Below are 18293 nucleotides of genomic sequence, written 5' to 3'. Positions count from 1 at the left end.
AAGTCATGCTTTCTCCTCCCTCTGCCCGGTCTTCCTACGGCCCGACAGACTGCGGAGGCCTTGTTTACACACGTCTTCCAGCACTACAGGGTGCCTGAGGATATAATGTCTGATTGAGGTCCCCAGTTCACTTTGAGAGTCTGGAGGGCATTCATGGAACGTCTTCGGGTCTAGATCAGCATGGTGGAGCGAGTGAACCAGGATGTGGGTACGTTTCTGCGGTCTTATTGTCAGGACAGGCCGGGGGAGTTGGCGGCATTCTTGCCCTGGGCCAAGATGGCTCAGAACTTGCTCCGTCACTCCTCAGTCACTCCTCCACTAACCTCTCGCCCTTCCAGTGCATACTGGGTACCAGCCAGTTCTGGCGCCTTGGCATCAGAGTCAGACCGAGGCTCCTGCAGTGGACGACTGGTTCAGGTGCACGGAGGAGACCTGGGACGCCGCCCATGTTCACCTCCAGCAGGCCACGCTGCACCAGAAGGCCAGCGCATACCGTCACCGCATTGAGGCCGAGGTGTTCGCACGGGGGGACCGGGTCTGGCTCTCGACCCGTAACCTGTTTGTGGGGCCATTTAAAGTCCAGAGGAGACTTTAGTTACCGGTTACAGCTTCCCCCTGAATACCATATTAACCCCTCGTTCCATGTGTCTTTCCTCAGGCCTGTGATGGCTGATCCGCTCCAAGAGTCTGAGGTGCGGGAGGTTCCTCCACCCCCTTTGTACATCGAGGGGGCCCCGGCGTACTCCGTTCACTCCATACTGGATTCGAGGCATCGGGCGAGGGGCCTTCAGTATCTCGTGGAGGTGAACGGTCTAGAGGAGAGATTCTGGGTCCCGGTAGAGAACGTTTTGGTCCCTTCTATGCTGTGGGAGTTCCACCGTCTTCGTCCGGATCGCCCCCCGGGTCGTCGCCGAGGCCGGCTGCTGGAGCTGCGCGTCAAGGGGTGTGGTACTGTCACGACTTCCACTGAAGTCGGTCCCTCTCCTTGTTCGGGCAGCGTTCGGTGGTCGAAGTCACCGGTCTTCTAGCCATCGCCACTCCACCTTTCATTTTCCATTTGTTTTGTCTTGTTTTCCCACGAACCTGGTTCACATTCCCTCATCAGACTAAATGTATATTACCCTCTGTTTCCCCCATGTCTGTGTGTGGAATTGTTATTTTTGTAGGGTGTTACGGTACAGGCTGGCTTGCGCTAGGTTTGTTTGTTCTGTTTTAACCGGTTCATGTGACCATGGTTGTGCTCTGTGCCTTTGGGCCAGGGTATATATTAAAGTTCTCCTGTTATCACCCATCTCTGCTCTCCTGCGCCTGACTTCCTGGCAATCAGTCACTCACTCCGTTACAGTTGGATGGGTTCTGATGGTGTACAGCAATATTTAAGTCATGCCAAGACATTTACTTTTTTCTCCTTAAACCACTCAATTGTTGCTTTAGCAGCATGCTAGTGTCATTGCCCTGCTGGAAGGTGAACATCGATCCCAGTCTCAAATCCCTGGAAGACTGAAACAGGTTTCCCTCAAGAATTTCCATGTATTTAGCTCAATTCCTTCAAATCTGACCTGTTTCCAAATTCCTGCTGATGAAAAACATCCCCTCATGCCACCACCATACTTCACCGTGGGGATGGTGATCTCGAAGTGATCAGAGGTGTTGGGTTAGCGCCAGACATAGTGTTTTACTTGATGGCCAAAAAGCTCAATTTTAGTCTCATCTGACCCGAGTACCTTCTTCCATATGTTTGGGGAGTCTCCCACATGCCTTTTGCGAAGACCAAATGTGTTTGCTTATTATCTTCTTTAACCATGGCTTTTTTCAGGCCACTCTTCCGTAAAGCCCAGCTCTGTGGAGTGTACGGCTTAAGGTGGTCCTATGGACAGATTCTCCAATCTCTGCCAAGTGGAGCTTTGCAGCTCCTTCAGGGTTATCTTTGGTCTCTTTGTTGCCTCTGATTAATGCCCTCCTTGCCTGGTCCGTGAGTTTTGGTGGGCGGTCCTCTCTTGGCAGGTTTGTTGTGGTGCCATCTTCAATGCATTTTTTAATACTGGATTGAATGGTGCTCTGTGGGAGGTTCAAAGTTTCAGATATTTTTTTATAACCCAACCCTGATCTGTACTTCTCCACATCTTTGTCCCTGACCTGTCCGGATAGCCACTTGGTCTTCATGGTGCCGCTTCCTTGGTGGTGCCCCTTACTTAGTGGTGTTGCAGATTTCGCGGCCATACAGGTGTATATATACTGAGATCATTAGCCACTTGGATTGTACACAGGTGGACTTTATTTAACTGATTATGTGACTTCTGGAGGTAGTTGGTTAAACCAGATCTTATTTAGGGGCTTTGTAGCAAAGGGGGGGAATTCATACAGTATGCATGCCCCACTTTTCAATTTTTTTATTTTATTTTAACTTTTTATGTGGCATCAACTTGGGAGATATTCCAAAATATCCAATAAATGTCGTTCCACTTCATGATTGTGTCCCACTTGTTGTTGATTCTTCACAAAAAAAATACAGTTTTATATCTTTATGTTTGAAGCCTGAAATGTGGCAAAAGGTCGCAAAGTTCAAGGGGGCCGAATACTTTCGCAAGGCACTGTACCACAAGACTAAGGGCAGGTTTCATTCCAATTAAGCAATAAAGCCCGAGGGGGTGTTGTAAATGGCCAATATACCATGGATAAGGGCTGTTCTTATGCACGATGCAACGCGCATTGCCTGGATACATATATTAGCAATATACCACAACCCCCCGGGATGCCTTAATGCTATTATAAACTGGTTACCAATGTATTTATAGCAGTAAAAATAAAAGTTTTGTCGTACCCGTGGTAAACGGTCTGATATACTACGGCTAACAGCCAATCAGCATTCAGGCTTCGAACCACCCAGTTTACAATGCACATTATAGCATGGCACACTAACATATTTTTTAAGATAATTAAACACAACTTTTAAAGGTAATTAAACAAGCAAGGCCACGTTTACCATGAATATGATTCATGCGAACGCTGAGGAAAAGGCCTTTAAAATGCTTGTAGTAGGCTGTATAGTTTGATGTGCTATAACACGCTTTACATCAAATTACATTACTTAAAAAAAAATCAGGACTTCAATCTATGCCTTATTTGTTTACAGGTGTCTTCTATCAACATAATAGGTCCTTTGTTTTTTGGTTATGATAAGCTAAGACATGATGAAGCTATTGCGGATTGTGCATTTAATTCAAACAGCCCACACACCACGACTAGTGAGTGGATGACCTCCAGTCAAAGTCATGTTTATGCTACAGTTACTGAGTAAGCGAGCATGACACAGAGACCCCACAGACTGGCAATGGCGAACCATGGCAAAGGGTGAGAGTGAGAAAGAAGCCTGTTTTCTCTGGGTACCAGTACCACCTCTGGGTACATTAAGATATTAATTACAACTAGAAATTTAACTGCCACCTAATGCGCCATGACATAACATTCCATCTGGCGAAAGGAAGGGACACTCCTCACAGTGCCATCTAGTGGCTCTTTGACTCTTGTCAGTGGCTGACACCGATAGAGATATGGTAGGAGGACAACAGGCACACATTCAGTAGAAATGTAATGGAAGAAAACTGTCCAAAATGGGGAGGTACTATCTGAACCTGTCCAATAACAAACACACTTTTTAATTTTACGTTGTGTGTGTGTGTGTGTGTGTGTGTGCCCTGATTAACACGACCCAGGTACGATCCACAATCTGCGGTATCTTTATTTGAATGAAATAGCAAGTCTTATCAAGATATTTGTTAGACAGTTTCTGTGACATTTTAATACTGCTTTTTGTGCAGATTTTTGTGCTCTGAGGCTGATTGCATAAAACAAATCTGCTTTGAAACAAAATAATACACCTCACACACATGGTTAAGTGCTTAAAAACATAAGTCACCGTTACCATGTCAGAAAGAGAGTTGAAATGTATTCCATTTTGAGTTTGCACACATTTTACACTTTATATGCATCACAGAAGAATGAATTATAACAAAACGTATGCGTTTTTGAAATAATGTTTATACATTTTGAAAAATATTCATAACACACCCATGAGACCACTAGGTAATTTGACTGCAGGAAAGGGCTACGTTCATTTTCCACTTATCTTTAAGTCAGTTGCACAAAACATTTTAAGGCGAATTTCCCCCTTAAATTAAGTGAAAAGGTTAAGGGCGCCCATGAGGTTCCTTAAGCGCTTCATTCTGTATGGATATCAATGAATGTTGGTGAATGTTGCTTTCCTCTTCCCTGGTTGCAATGGGAAAACATCAACCTGCTAGCTATGTATGAAGTTAATCTCCATGGTAACCAGAGACTCATTTTGCCCTGCATGTCTTCAAACTACTGTAAAACCCTTTAAGTATGCCATTACCTAACAAAAATGTTGAGGGGCTCTATGCAACGCCCTTAACCCAATGCGTAGCGCCGGTGTGATTTAGTACTTCTAACCACTTTTAAACATTGTGTCTTTGAGCTACATACTTCTGGGTTGTACCATTGGATTTGTCTATTTCTTTTACATTAATGATTAAAGAGAGCTAGAGTGTGTGTTTGTGAGACAAAGGGGACCGGGTGTCACGCCCTGGCCTTAGTATTTTGTGTTTTCTTTATTATTTTGGTCAGGCCAGGGTGTGACATGGGTGATTTATGTGTCTTGTCTTGTCTAGGGGTTTATTATATTTATGGGGTTGTGTTTAGTAGAGTTGTCTAGGAAAGTCTATGGTTGCCTAGAGTGGTTCTCAATCAGAGGCAGGTGTTTATCGTTGTCTCTGATTGGGAACCATATTTAGGCAGCCATATTCTTTGGGTATTTCGTGGGTGGTTGTTTCCTGTCTTTGTGTTTGTTGCACCAGATAGGGCTGTTTCGGTTTTTTCACATTTCTTGTTTTAAATATTGTTATATTTTCATCTTTCATTAAAGATGTAGAAAGATATCCACGCTGTGTTTTTTTCCGCCTCTCTTTCACCAGAAGAAAACCGTAACAGAATCACCCACCACAACAGGACCAAGCGGCGTGGTGACAGGCAGCGGCAGCAGGAGCAGCGAAATCAAGATTTCTGGACTTGGGAGGAAATCTTGGACAGAAAAGGACCCTGGACACAGCCAGGAGAATATCGTTGCCCCAAAGAAGAGCTGGAGGCGGCGAAGGCGGAGAGGCGCTGGTATGAGGAGGCAGCACGGCGGAGCGGATGGAAGCCCGAGAGTCAGCCCCAAAAATTTATTGGGTGGGGGTGGCACACAGGAAGTATGGCGAAGCAAGGTAGGAGACCTGAGCCAACTTCCTGTGCTTACCGGGGGGGCTAGAGAGACTGGGCAGGCACCATGTTAAGCTGTGGAGCGCACTGTGTCCCCAGTGCGGTTGCATAGCCCGGTGAGGTACATACCAGCTCCGCGTATCGGCCGGGCTAGAGTAGGCATCGAGCCAAGTGCCATGAAGCCAGCTCTATGCATCTGGTCTCCAGTGCGTCTCCTTGGGCCGGCTTACATGGCACCAGCCTTGTGCACGGTGTCCCTGGTTCGCCTGCATAGCCCAGTGCGGGCTATTCCATCTCGCCGCACTGGCAGGGCAATCGGGAGCATTCAACCAGGTAAGGTTGGGCAGGCTCGGTGCTCAAGAGCTCCAGTGCGCCTGCACGGTCCGGTCTATCCGGTACCACCTCCACGCATCAGCCCTCCCGTGGCAGCTCCCCGCACTTGCCCTGAGGTGCGTGTCCTCGGCCCAGTACCACCAGTGCCGGCACCACGCACCAGGCCTACAGTGCGCCTTGCCTCTCCAGCGCTGCCGGAGTCTCCCGCCTGTCATGAGCCGCCAGAGTCTCCCGCCTGTCATGAGCCGCCAGAGTCTCCCGCCTGTCATGAGCCGCCAGAGTCTCCCGCCTGTCATGAGCCGCCAGTCTCCCGCCTGTCATGAGCCGCCAGAGTCTCCCGCCTGTCATGAGCCGCCAGAGTCTCCCGCCTGTCATGAGCCGCCAGAGTCTCCCGCCTGTCATGAGCCGCCAGAGTCTCCCGCCTGTCATGAGCCGCCAGAGTCTCCTGCCTAAATAAATAATGAAATGTTAATTATATAAAGCAACCTGTGTAATCATCTACCAGAGAGTAGCCCCAATCGGCCAGAGCCGCAAGTAATACATTTGGGCCAGATAACTCTCACCGGAATCGGCCCGGGTCCCAAGTAATATAGGCATTTGGGCCAGATAACTCACACCAGTATCGGCCTGAGCTCAATCCCGAGTCCTAGTTATAAGTTATACTGCCGAAGGCGGCCCAGACTTGGGCAACATGACATCGGCCGAGTCTGACTCTCGGCTGAGTGCCCCTACTCTTGGCCGGAATCGGCCCAGATTCATTGTGCTAGCTGGGTAGAGTTTAAAGGAGGCTGGTGTGAGGAGCTGTAGGAGGACGGGCTCATGGAATAAATGGAATGGAATCAATGGAATCAAACATCATACCGTTCCATTAACCATTCCAGCCAATTACAATGAGCCCGTCCTCCTATAGCTCCTCCCACCAGTCTCCTCTGACGAGTTATATATAGCTAGAGTACCTGATAAATTGTCATGAATTCTTCTTCTCTCTCACAGATTCCCATAAGGTCTATGACTCCAGGATGGGAAACTGTTTAACAAGAAAGAAGCAGATGAAGACACAGAAGGGGGCCATGAGACCCTATGCTGTATTTTAAATAGTTAATCTGTTGTCAACTACTATTCTGACTTGTAATGTTAAAAAGAGGAGAAATATAACCCCCAGTTTAGAACCCCAAGTTAATCTGAATTACTCACTATACCAATGATAGGCTTCAGGTTAGACACTGCTAATAAAATTGTTTTCCAAATGTATCCTTCTATTAAATTACATTTTGATCTTACTATGTACAGTATCAGTCAAAAGTTTGGACACAGCTACTCATTCCAGGGTTTACTTTATTTTCACAAGTTTCTACATTGTAGAATAATAGTGAAGACACCAAAACTATGAAATAACACATGTAGTCATGTAGTAACCAAAAAAGTGTTAAACAAATCAAAGTAGCCACCCTTTGCTTTGATGACAGCTTTGCACACTCTTGGCATTCTCTCAACCAGCTTCATGAGGTAGTCACCTGGAATGCATTTCAATTAGCAGGTGTGCCTTGTTTAAAGTTAATTTGTGAATTTCCTTCTTAATTCCTTTGAGCCAAGCAGTTGTGTTGTGACAAGGTAGGGGTGGAATACAGAAGTTAGCCCTATTTGGTAAAAGACCAAGTCCACATTATTTCAAGAACTGCTCAAATAAGCAAAGAGAAATGACAGTCCATCATTACTTTAAGATATGAAGGTCAGTTCATCTGGAAAATGTCAAGAACTTTGAAAATATCTTCATGTGCAGTCGCAAAAACCAAAGGAAAGGAAGATCCGAAGTTAATCCAAGTTACCAGCCTCAGAAATGGCAGCCCACATAAAAAGTAACAAACACTTCTCAACATCAACTGTTCAGAGGAGACTGCGTGAATCTGTCTTTTACTGTCAAATTGCTGCAAAGAAACTACTACTAAAGGACATCAATAAGAAGAAGAGACTTGCTGGGGCCAAGAAACACGAGCAATGGACATACATTAGACCGGTGGAAATCTGTCCTTTGGACAGATGAGTCTAAATTTGAGATTTTTGGTTCAAACCACCGTGTCTATGTAAGATGCAGAGTAGGGGAACGGTGTGGTTCCCACCAAGAATAAAGATAATAGGAAATATGAGGTGCTTTGCTGGTGACACAGCTTTCTGCAGCGATACACAAAGGGTGGCTACATTGAACAATCAAAAATATAAAATACATTTTGATTTGTTTAACACTACATGATTCCATACATAAATTCCCAATCTGACCTTCAAACCATCACGGTCACCTAATAATCCCCAGTTTACAATTGGCTCATTCATCCCCCTCCTCTCCCCTGTAACTATTCCCCAGGTTGTTGCTGCAAATGAGAATGTGTTCTCAATCAACTTACCTGGTAAAATAACGGATAAATAAATAAATAAAAAGTTATTTCATAGTTTTGATGTCTTCACTATTAATCTACAATGTATAAAATAGTACAAAATAATGAAAAATCTTTGAATGAATAGGTGTGTCCAAGCTTTGACTGGTTCTGTATATTGCATGTTTGAGGAGATCATATGCTGTTATACATGTTTACAACTCATTAATAAATGGCCAGAAATTTTATAAATATTGGTAGGCCTAACACATTAATAAATGGCCAGCAGGTTTCCATTTTCTTTAAATGTATCTTTTCAGCAGTTGTTGCTAACTCTTGTTAATGGTCAGTGTATTGCCGCTTTAAAATATATTATCATTTTAGCGGGAAAAAAATGTTGATAACTCAGTTATAAATGTTCATAGGTCTGTCACTTTAAAATAAGTTACATTTTATCAGTTATAAATGTTTATAGGTCTGTCATCTTGAAATAAGGTATGCTTTTAGCAGTTTTAAATGTGGCTTAATAATTTATAGAGTTCACTCAGAGCTTAGAGATATTTATAGGCATTATGTGGTACTCATCACTATGTACATGAGAGAAGATTCAACACTTTCTTAAACATGTTCAGTCAATGAATGGTGGGTATGATGACAAACATTCAACACTGAAAGAATACCTCCTCCACTGTTTCACCAACTAAAGGTATTACAGTTACCATTTCACACCAGAGCAGTCACCATACTTAGACTATCATAGACAAGTGGTACGTGTGTTGATAATCTGTTAAGGGGTAATATGTTAGGAATGATGGTTAAATAATGTCCTGGATGTAAATTTGGCCAAGGCATCAGGGTTCAAAGGTGGGTCAAGACACATCATGAAAACCAACCTTGTGTTCCCATCACAAACAAAGGTGGAACAATAACTATTGTTCAATTGCGCAACTATTTAATAAGCATTTGTAAGTGCATTTATAAATTATTAATAACTGGCAATATTTGGCAAACACTGACCAGTTATTTAACTATTTTGACCGATGTAACTGTTTATTAATGGTTTATAATCCTGTTACAAATGTAATTATAAACCCTTTACAAATGGCACCTGACTGTTAACAAAACGCTACAGTATATTGTGTTTCCCTTAAGGATTTACCTGTTTAAGCCTATTAGTCCCGAGACCCTAGCAAAAATCAGCTCTTACATTCAGTCTCACAAAGCATGTTGCCATTTTCTTTTCAGGACAACCAGGGCTCCTAGTAGAACACAAATAATTTGACATTAACAGTTGCATTCATGAGTTTTATTGAGAAATGTCAAGAAAAAAAACGTCAGCCAATTCAAAAAAAAATGAAGAAAATCTATTTACATGAATACTGTATGTACCAACATTATTTTCACAGTGGGAAATTAATATCCAACTTGTTAGTGACAACTGTGCTGCATTTGTGACAGCAACTATGTGAGCTTATTACAGTATTATATACAATATGTCATGGGATTTGTATGTAGAAGAACCCCTTACCTTCTCACGACTTTGTAGCTCAAATCATTCTGAATCGACATATGTTTTTGTAAAAAGACCCCGCCCGGTGTTACGGTTTTCTTCTGGTGAAAGAGAGGCGGACCAAAACGCAGCGTGGTTATCTTTATACATCTTTAATGAAAGATGAAAATAGAACAATGTACAAAACAAGAAACGTGAAAAAACCGAAACAGCCCTATCTGGTGCAACAAACACAGACAGGAAACAATCACCCACGAAATACCCAAAGAATATGGCTGCCTAAATATGGTTCCCAATCAGAGACAACGATAAACACCTGCTTCTGATTGAGAACCACTCTAGGCAACCATAGACTTTCCTAGACAACTCTACTAAACACAATCCCATTAATCTAATAAACCCCTAGACAAGACAAAACACATAAATCACCCATGTCACACCCTGGCCTGACCAAAATAGTAAAGAAAACACAAAATACTAAGGCCAGGGTGTGACAGTACCCCCCCCCCCCCCAAAGGTGCGGACTCCCGGCCGCACACTTAAACCCATAAGGGAGGCTCTGGGTGGTCGTCTGTCCACGGTGGCGGCTCTGGCGCGGGACGTGGACCCCACTCCAACATAGTCTTAGTCCGCTTTCTTAGCGTCCTTTTGGTTTGAACCAAAAATCTCAAATTTAGACTCATCTGTCCAAAGGACAGATTTCCACCGGTCTAATGTATGTCCATTGCTCGTGTTTCTTGGCCCCAGCAAGTCTCTTCTTCTTATTGATGTCCTTTAGTAGTAGTTTCTTTGCAGCAATTTGACAGTAAAATACAGATTCACGCAGTCTCCTCTGAACAGTTGATGTTGAGAAGTGTTTGTTACTTTTTATGTGGGCTGCCATTTCTGAGGCTGGTAACTTGGATTAACTTCGGATCTTCCTTTCCTTTGGTTTTTGCGACTGCACATGAAGATATTTTCAAAGTTCTTGACATTTTCCGGATGAACTGACCTTCATATCTTAAAGTAATGATGGACTGTCATTTCTCTTTGCTTATTTGAGCTGTTCTTGAAATAATATGGACTTGGTCTTTTACCAAATAGGGCTAACTTCTGTATTCCACCCCTACCTTGTCACAACACAACTGATTGGCTCAAAGGAATTAAGAAGGAAATTCACAAATTAACTTTAAACAAGGCACACCTGCTAATTGAAATGCATTCCAGGTGACTACCTCATGAAGCTGGTTGAGAGAATGCCAAGAGTGTGCAAAGCTGTCATCAAAGCAAAGGGTGGCTACTTTGATTTGTTTAACACTTTTTTGGTTACTACATGACTAAATATGTGTTATTTCATAGTTTTGGTGTCTTCACTATTATTCTACAATGTAGAAACTTGTGAAAATAAAGTAAACCCTGGAATGAGTAGCTGTGTCCAAACTTTTGACTGATACTGTACATAGTAAGATCAAAATGTAATTTAATAGAAGGATACATTGGGAAAACAATTTTATTAGCAGTGTCTAACCTGAAGCCTATCATTGGTATAGTGAGTAATTCAGATTAACTTGGGGTTCTAAACTGGGGGTTATATTCCTCCTCTTTTTAACATTACAAGTCAGAATAGTAGTTGACAACAGATTAACTATTTAAAATACAGCATAGGGTCTCATGGCCCCCTTCTGTGTCTTCATCTGCTTCTTTCTTGTTAAACAGTTTCCCATCCTGGAGTCATAGACCTTATGGGAATCTGTGAGAGAGAAGAAGAATTCATGACAATTTATCAGGCACTCTAGCTATATATAACTCGTCAGAGGAGACTGGTGGGAGGAGCTATAGGAGGACGGGCTCATTGTAATTGGCTGGAATGGTTAATGGAACGGTATGATGTTTGATTCCATTGATTCCATTCCATTTATTCCATGAGCCCGTCCTCCTACAGCTCCTCACACCAGCCTCCTTTAAACTCTACCCAGCTAGCACAATGAATCTGGGCCGATTCCGGCCAAGAGTAGGGGCACTCAGCCGAGAGTCAGACTCGGCCGATGTCATGTTGCCCAAGTCTGGGCCGCCTTCGGCAGTATAACTTATAACTAGGACTCGGGATTGAGCTCAGGCCGATACTGGTGTGAGTTATCTGGCCCAAATGTATTACTTGGGGCTTGAGCCGATTCCGGTGAGAGTTATCTGGCCCAAATGCCTATATTACTTGGGACCCGGGCCGATTCCGGTGAGAGTTATCTGGCCCAAATGTATTACTTGCGGCTCTGGCCGATTGGGGCTACTCTCTGGTAGATGATTACACAGGTTGCTTTATATAATTAACATTTCATTATTTATTTATTTTTCCATATTTTCCTTATTTTCCTCATCAAAAAAATTCTATTAACATTTAAATTAAATTATTTAAGAGTCCGGTGTAGTATTTTAGTATTTTGATACTTTGTGCAAGACAATTGATAAGCATTAAAAACTTTGTGGTTGGAACTTCCCGAGCGGCGCAGCGGTATAAGACAGTGCATCGTAGTGCAAACTGCGTTTCTACAGATGCTGGTTGAAGACCCGTGCCGGCAGGACCGTGAGACCCATAAGGCGATGCACAATTGGCCCAGCGTCGTCCGAGTTAGGGGAGGGTTTGGCCGGCCGGTATGTCCTTGTCCCATCGCTCTGTAGCGACTCCTGTGGCAGGCTAGGCGCATGCATGCTGACACGGTCACCAGGTGTATGGTGCTTGTTTGTGGATAGTATAATTTGAATGTAATATTTACTATGACTAAATCTCGTAATTTTGTATACATTTATTTACATTTGCATCGGACAGCTTCTGGGGGGATTTTGGTAAGACGCCGGCAAAGTCGGCCGAATTCTGGTAGACGGTCAATGGCCCGATGTACTTGGCCTGATTCTGGACAGCCATTCATTTTGATTCCGGGTTGAGTCCGACACCCAATTCCGGGCCGAATAAATTCAGTTCCCTGCGGAAGAGGGCCGTTTCTGGGCAGATTCCTCATTGCTAGCTTGGTACTATCATCATTATCATGATTTGTACTGTTGAGGCTTAGCTAGTTATGCTATTCACTGCTACGATAATAGCTAGTTAGTGTTTAACATTACTTGCTAACACTAATCGCTACCTACCAAAGATTAAAGGGGATACCCAGCTATATTGAAAAATATGTTCTAGGTTTTACCAAATACTAGCTGGTTAGGTAACATTTCCTAGCTAGCTAGATAGGACAGAGGTGCTGGCAAACGTTAGCTAGTTAGATAGCTACTTAAAGTGCCTTGCAAAAGTAGTCATCCCTTTTGGCGTTTTTCCTATTTTGTTGGATTACAACCTGTAATTTAAATTTATTTTTATTTTTGATTTCATGTAATGGACATAAACAAAATAGTCCAAATTGGTGAAGTGAGATGAAAAAAATAACTTGTTTCAACACATTCTAAAAAATAAAAAAATAAAAGAATAGTGGTGCGTGAATATGTATTCACCCCTTTGCTATGAAGATAAATTGTATTTATTTCACCACTATGGCATATTTTTTTCCTTTACCTCCCTAATCTTACTACATTTGCACACACTGTATTAATATTTATCTATTGTGTTATTGACTGTACGTTTGTTTATCCCATGTGTAACTCTGTGTTGTTTGTGTCGCACTGCTTTGCTTTATCTTAGCCAGGTCGCAGTTTTCAATGAGAACTTGTTCTCAAATGGACTACCTGGTAAAATAAAGGTGAAATACAAATTTTAAAAGCCCCTAAATAATATCTGAGGCAAACCAATATCTTCAGAAGTCACATAATTAGTTAAATAAAGTCCACCTGTGTGAAATATAAGTGTCACATGATCTCAGTATATATACACCTGTTCTGAATGGCCCCCTTAGTCTGCAACACCACTAAGCAAGGGGCACCACCAAGCAAGGTCAGGGACAGACTTGTGGAGAAGTACAGATCAGGTTTGGGTTATAAAAAAATATCAGAAACTTTGAACATCCCACAGAGCACCATTCAATCCATTATTGAAAAATGGAAAGATAATGGCACCACAACAAACCTGCCTAGGGCCGCCCACCAAAACACAAGGAGGCAAGGAGGGCATTAATCAGAGAGGCAACAAAGAGACCAAAGATAACCCTGAAGGAGCTGCAAAGCTCCACAGCGGAGATTGGAGTATCTGTCCATAGGACCACTCTAAGCCGTACACTCCACAGTGCTGGGCTTTACAGAAGAGTGACCAGAAAATAAGCCATTGTTAAAGAACAGAAAAAGCAAAAACAAATTCCTGGAATAAATAAGTGTACCAATGCATTATCAGGGTTTCAAGACATGTCTAACAGAAAGAGAAATTTGTTTGTTGCCCTTGCATGGACAACAAACAAAGAGATGAAGGGGACAGAGTACTGAGAGGCATATTGGCTCCCTTCCCTGTTAATATAATGTACTCCCTGTGATGTACACATCTCCCTATGGTTCAAAGTGAAGTGTTCCTAGTCCGGGTCAGCGAGATAGTAAACGTTGGGAATCTGACCTTTTTCACAGAAACAGAGCAGCCATTTTTCTTCAACTCCAAGAGGTGGACTCCATCTTCTCTCTGAGTAATTACACTCATTACTATCTGCAACAACTTTTTAAATAAAGGGATATATTTTGTTTGCAAATAGGGTGGAGACATTGGGACAGTGCTACATTTGTTGTTTAACCAATTTTTTTTTTTTAATAAATTTTGCAGAAAATGTTGGATAAAACATTAAAAAGATGGTTTCCTGGACATGAATTCAGCCTAGTCTTGAACTAAGAAGCACTTTCAATGGAGACTGCACATGCGCCATTGCACATGCTTTTTAGTCCAGTACTAGGCTTAATCTGTGTCTGGGAAACTGTCCCTAAATTAATTTCAGAGAGAAGGGGCTCACTGCAAACTGCTGTCCTCTTCTTCATTAATGGAGATGACACCCCATGTCAACTCAAGGTTGTGATACTCCTGTCTCAGTCCAACTAGAGATATTTACTTATGTCAAAGCACATGGATTATCTATATTTATCATTCTAATACCATTAAATTAGGCTGGAAGGGGAGTACCGATGTAGCTGGAATGTGGTTGTGTGTTGAAATTAAGCAGTTAATTCTACTTCCTGCCAGCCTCCATTGTAAGAGTCACATGTTCTGTGGCTAATGGCCCGGGAGTAGCTAGAGACGCATTACCCACACACTCTGCCATGGCGAGAGCTTCTTTATCATCATACTGTGAGCAGAAGAAGATTGGAGAAAGGTAGCCACGGGGTGGAGGGACATGGATTTATATTCAGAACATTCTGATTGGAGCCCAGCAGGGGTTGTCCCTACAGTCGCCTGAAACCAGTTTTGAGAGGGACTAGGCGTGGGATCAAATTTGTCCCACCCTGAGGGGGTCTCTCTTATCGTGCTCTCTTTCTTTCACCCATTCTCTGTCACTTCTTCTTCCCTGCCCTTTTACCCTTATCTAACTGTTGATCTATTTCTGGATTGTCTTCATGTCCCTTTGAACCTTTCTGTATTCCTTTCTCTATCCATCTTTCCTGGCTGCAGCTGACCCTGTGCTTCCAACATCTTGGGTGGTGTTTGTGTCTTGGGGATTGAGTTCACATCAAAAAGACACATTCCCATTCTCTGTAAAACAAAGTATAATTCTCTTCTCTTTGGATGTGGTTGCATTTACATCCAAGCATTAGAGTCGCTTGCGTTCTTTACTCCTCCTTCCAAACGTCATAGTCCTATAGTGATAAGCATAGCCAAGGTAGCCTCAGCCAGGCATAAGAAGTTGCTCTTCCGTGGGATGAACAGAGCAAGACGTTGGCATAGGTTCCAATTTTATTATGGATTTGGCCCACACACCTTTTCAATCTTTTCCAGGTCCACGAAGAATGAATACTGCCAGTGTAATCAAACTGAACGTGCACCTAAGACAAACAATTAATCACATGCAGTGTAAATATCCAAATAAATCCATGACATCTGTTCTGAAGACAGGTAGTCAAAAGGAAGAATGTGGAAGAATGACAGGATTTATTGGGAAATGCAGGCTGCTTCAACATCTACTTATCCTCACAAAGAGTCCTCTGGAAAGAACATTTTGAGTCTATGTATGCTAATAGATTTATTCTACTGCTTTATAGCAATATTTGAAGTGTTTTTAGAAATAATCCCATAGTCTCTTTAATTTGTTTTTGGGAGCTTGTGGAAATATTTGGCTCCCATACTCTGGGATAAACAACAGCACCAAATGACACAATTTTCATAATTTGTTTTTTGTTTATCCATTTTTACCCAATTTTCTCCCCAATTTCATGGTAAAGACCTTGTCTCAGTGCGGCAACTCCCCAGTGGTCTCAGGAGAGGCGAAAATCAGGACATGCGTCCTCCGAAACATGCTCTGCAATTTTAACTAATTTAAAGACAAGTCAAGCTGTTGCGTAGAATCACAACTCAGAGAACACTCTATCTGGCCACACACAATGTTATTAACATGAAGCTGGTCTAGAGGAATCAATCAAAGAGCAATGCATTTGGACATTAATCTTTGACATTTAAGTCCATTCAACAATGTACGGATTGTCCTGTTTTGACTATTTCTGCTTTGTGCTACTTTAACATAGTTATATTCTGCCAGTGAAATACCCAAAGTGCCCCATTAGAGCCTATATTGTAAAAAACACATCGGTTGAATCACTTGTCAATGGCTTTACACAAGCCCACAATCAGCAGTTTAAGGCTTTCATATTGAAAGAACCTGACCCTATTGTTACCCCTCGTTTTCTGTCCCGATCTATTTCTCATTCTTCTCTCTCACACCTATTTATTCCCCTCCTTCACTGCCTCCTATTTCTCATCAATTTTTCCTTTTCTTCATTTCCCTCTCTTCCCATTCATTACGGTTCCCTGTGCCTGGTGGTGATCTCATATTCTCCTAGCGATCCCCGGAGAACCAGGCGAGAGGCACGTCAGAAACGGAGAGAGGGGGTGCAGGGACAGAGGTGGGCTGGCAGGCAGGCTTGTTCAGTCTATATCATCCACACTGATGGGGACCGTCACTTTCGCTCTCGTTCATCAACTCTGCTGTGCCCATGACAGGAGTGGCTGTGTGCATATCTGTGAATTGGAAAACAGGGTGCAGACAGAGATTCACAATGTCACCTATCTCCCCAATTGTTATTACGAAGTGCAGCAGCTAGTTCACCTCAGTCTTTCTTTTGTGATCCTGGCAAAGGCTTATGGAAATGTGCCATGTTACATAGAAATGAAACATAAAACTGACATATTTGATCCTTCACAGGGGTGTTATGCAAGGTGTCCCCATGTTTGGCTCCCCATACTGTACATTTAATTTTGAATCAATGGAATGGAGTACCTTTGATGTCAGCACACTGTATTTCAAGCCTTCGAGATTGAGGCATCAAAATCGCAGTAGGTAATTGGATGTTTTAAGTTAACATAATGTATATCATTTTGATATGGCAGGCTGTGATATTCTCACATAATATATTATTTCAATTATGACTCACAGATCAATGATGAACTGAAGGGTAACGTAAGTGTGTGATAGGATCTGCTATGTGGCTCATTTCCCTTCGACAAATTAGAAGATGATTGATGTAGTATTGTAAGAACAAGGGGGCCATGGACATGTGTAGAGGTGTTAATGAAGTATAAACATTTATTCATGGTTTTGAAAACTTTAAAGAATGCATGTACAAGCATGTGGAAATTACTTTGTATGGTTGTGCCTGTAAATGTTTTATTCAACAGTTTTTTTATAACCTTTTCGTGGTATCTTCTTTCATATTAATATTTCATTGGGTCAGTTTCATCTTTATCCATCACTATGTAATCCAAGGTGATTGACTCTAAAATCACTTTTTTTCTCCAATCATTTTAGACAATAAATAAATATGACTGGTTTTATTGAAAGGTTTGCCCTTGAATCCAGCCCCAAAACAAACTCCTAATTGCACATTTAAAATAAATTATAGGTTTCTCACTCTCAGGGTTTGTTGAGTTGATTAATTCAAGGGTCCCTGAGTCAATTAGAATGCTACTTCTGTATGCTCTAGATTAGAAGGTAAGAGATGCTTCGGTGATAAATGTGACATCGATTGTAACCATCCTCAGTACACGGGGACAATGAGACATTGATGAAGTCTATCAATGATAGGTAATCTTGCTCATCTTCATAATAACTCAATCCGTGATAACGTAGTTCAGGTTTAAAGGGGCAATAAGCAGTTAAAACAATAAAAAAATGATATTTTCTGAGTATATAACCAGCTTCTCAGGCACCATCTCAGTGTGCTTCAATCTATAGCTAGAAGATTACTGATATACAGTTTTTCCTTTCATCTGTTGTTATCTAGAAGTATTTTTGCTTGCTATGGCCTACTTTAAGTACTGGCTGTCTTTCCAGTAGCCTGCTTGGTGTGTGAACTGCTGACTTCTCATAACTTGTTGAAAAATCAACCAGGATTAAGGGACAGGGCAATTTGTGACTGTTGTTGTTTTCGTACTCAGTGGCTGTATTGGATGGGGAGTGGTTTCACCTCTGCTAGGCAACTAGCAATTAGTGTTAGTACTTCGGTCTCCCCTGTTTTCTCAACGGTGGCCGTGTCGCCTTAGAGTTCCTCAATGAGTGTGACACCTTGATAAGCTAATTTCCTGACAATGGCTCAATGCTCTCTGTACTGGGCGACTTCAACCTCCTTATGACTGCCTTTGATTAATTTCTTTCCAATTATTTATTTCCGCTCCTTGCCTCTTTTTACCTCACCCTTTCCTAGTCCCCTCCCAC

This window comes from Oncorhynchus mykiss, chromosome 3, assembly GCF_013265735.2.
Source record: "Oncorhynchus mykiss isolate Arlee chromosome 3, USDA_OmykA_1.1, whole genome shotgun sequence".
Classification (NCBI taxonomy): Eukaryota; Metazoa; Chordata; class Actinopteri; order Salmoniformes; family Salmonidae; genus Oncorhynchus; species Oncorhynchus mykiss.
Note: the sequence above shows the minus strand (reverse complement) of the source record.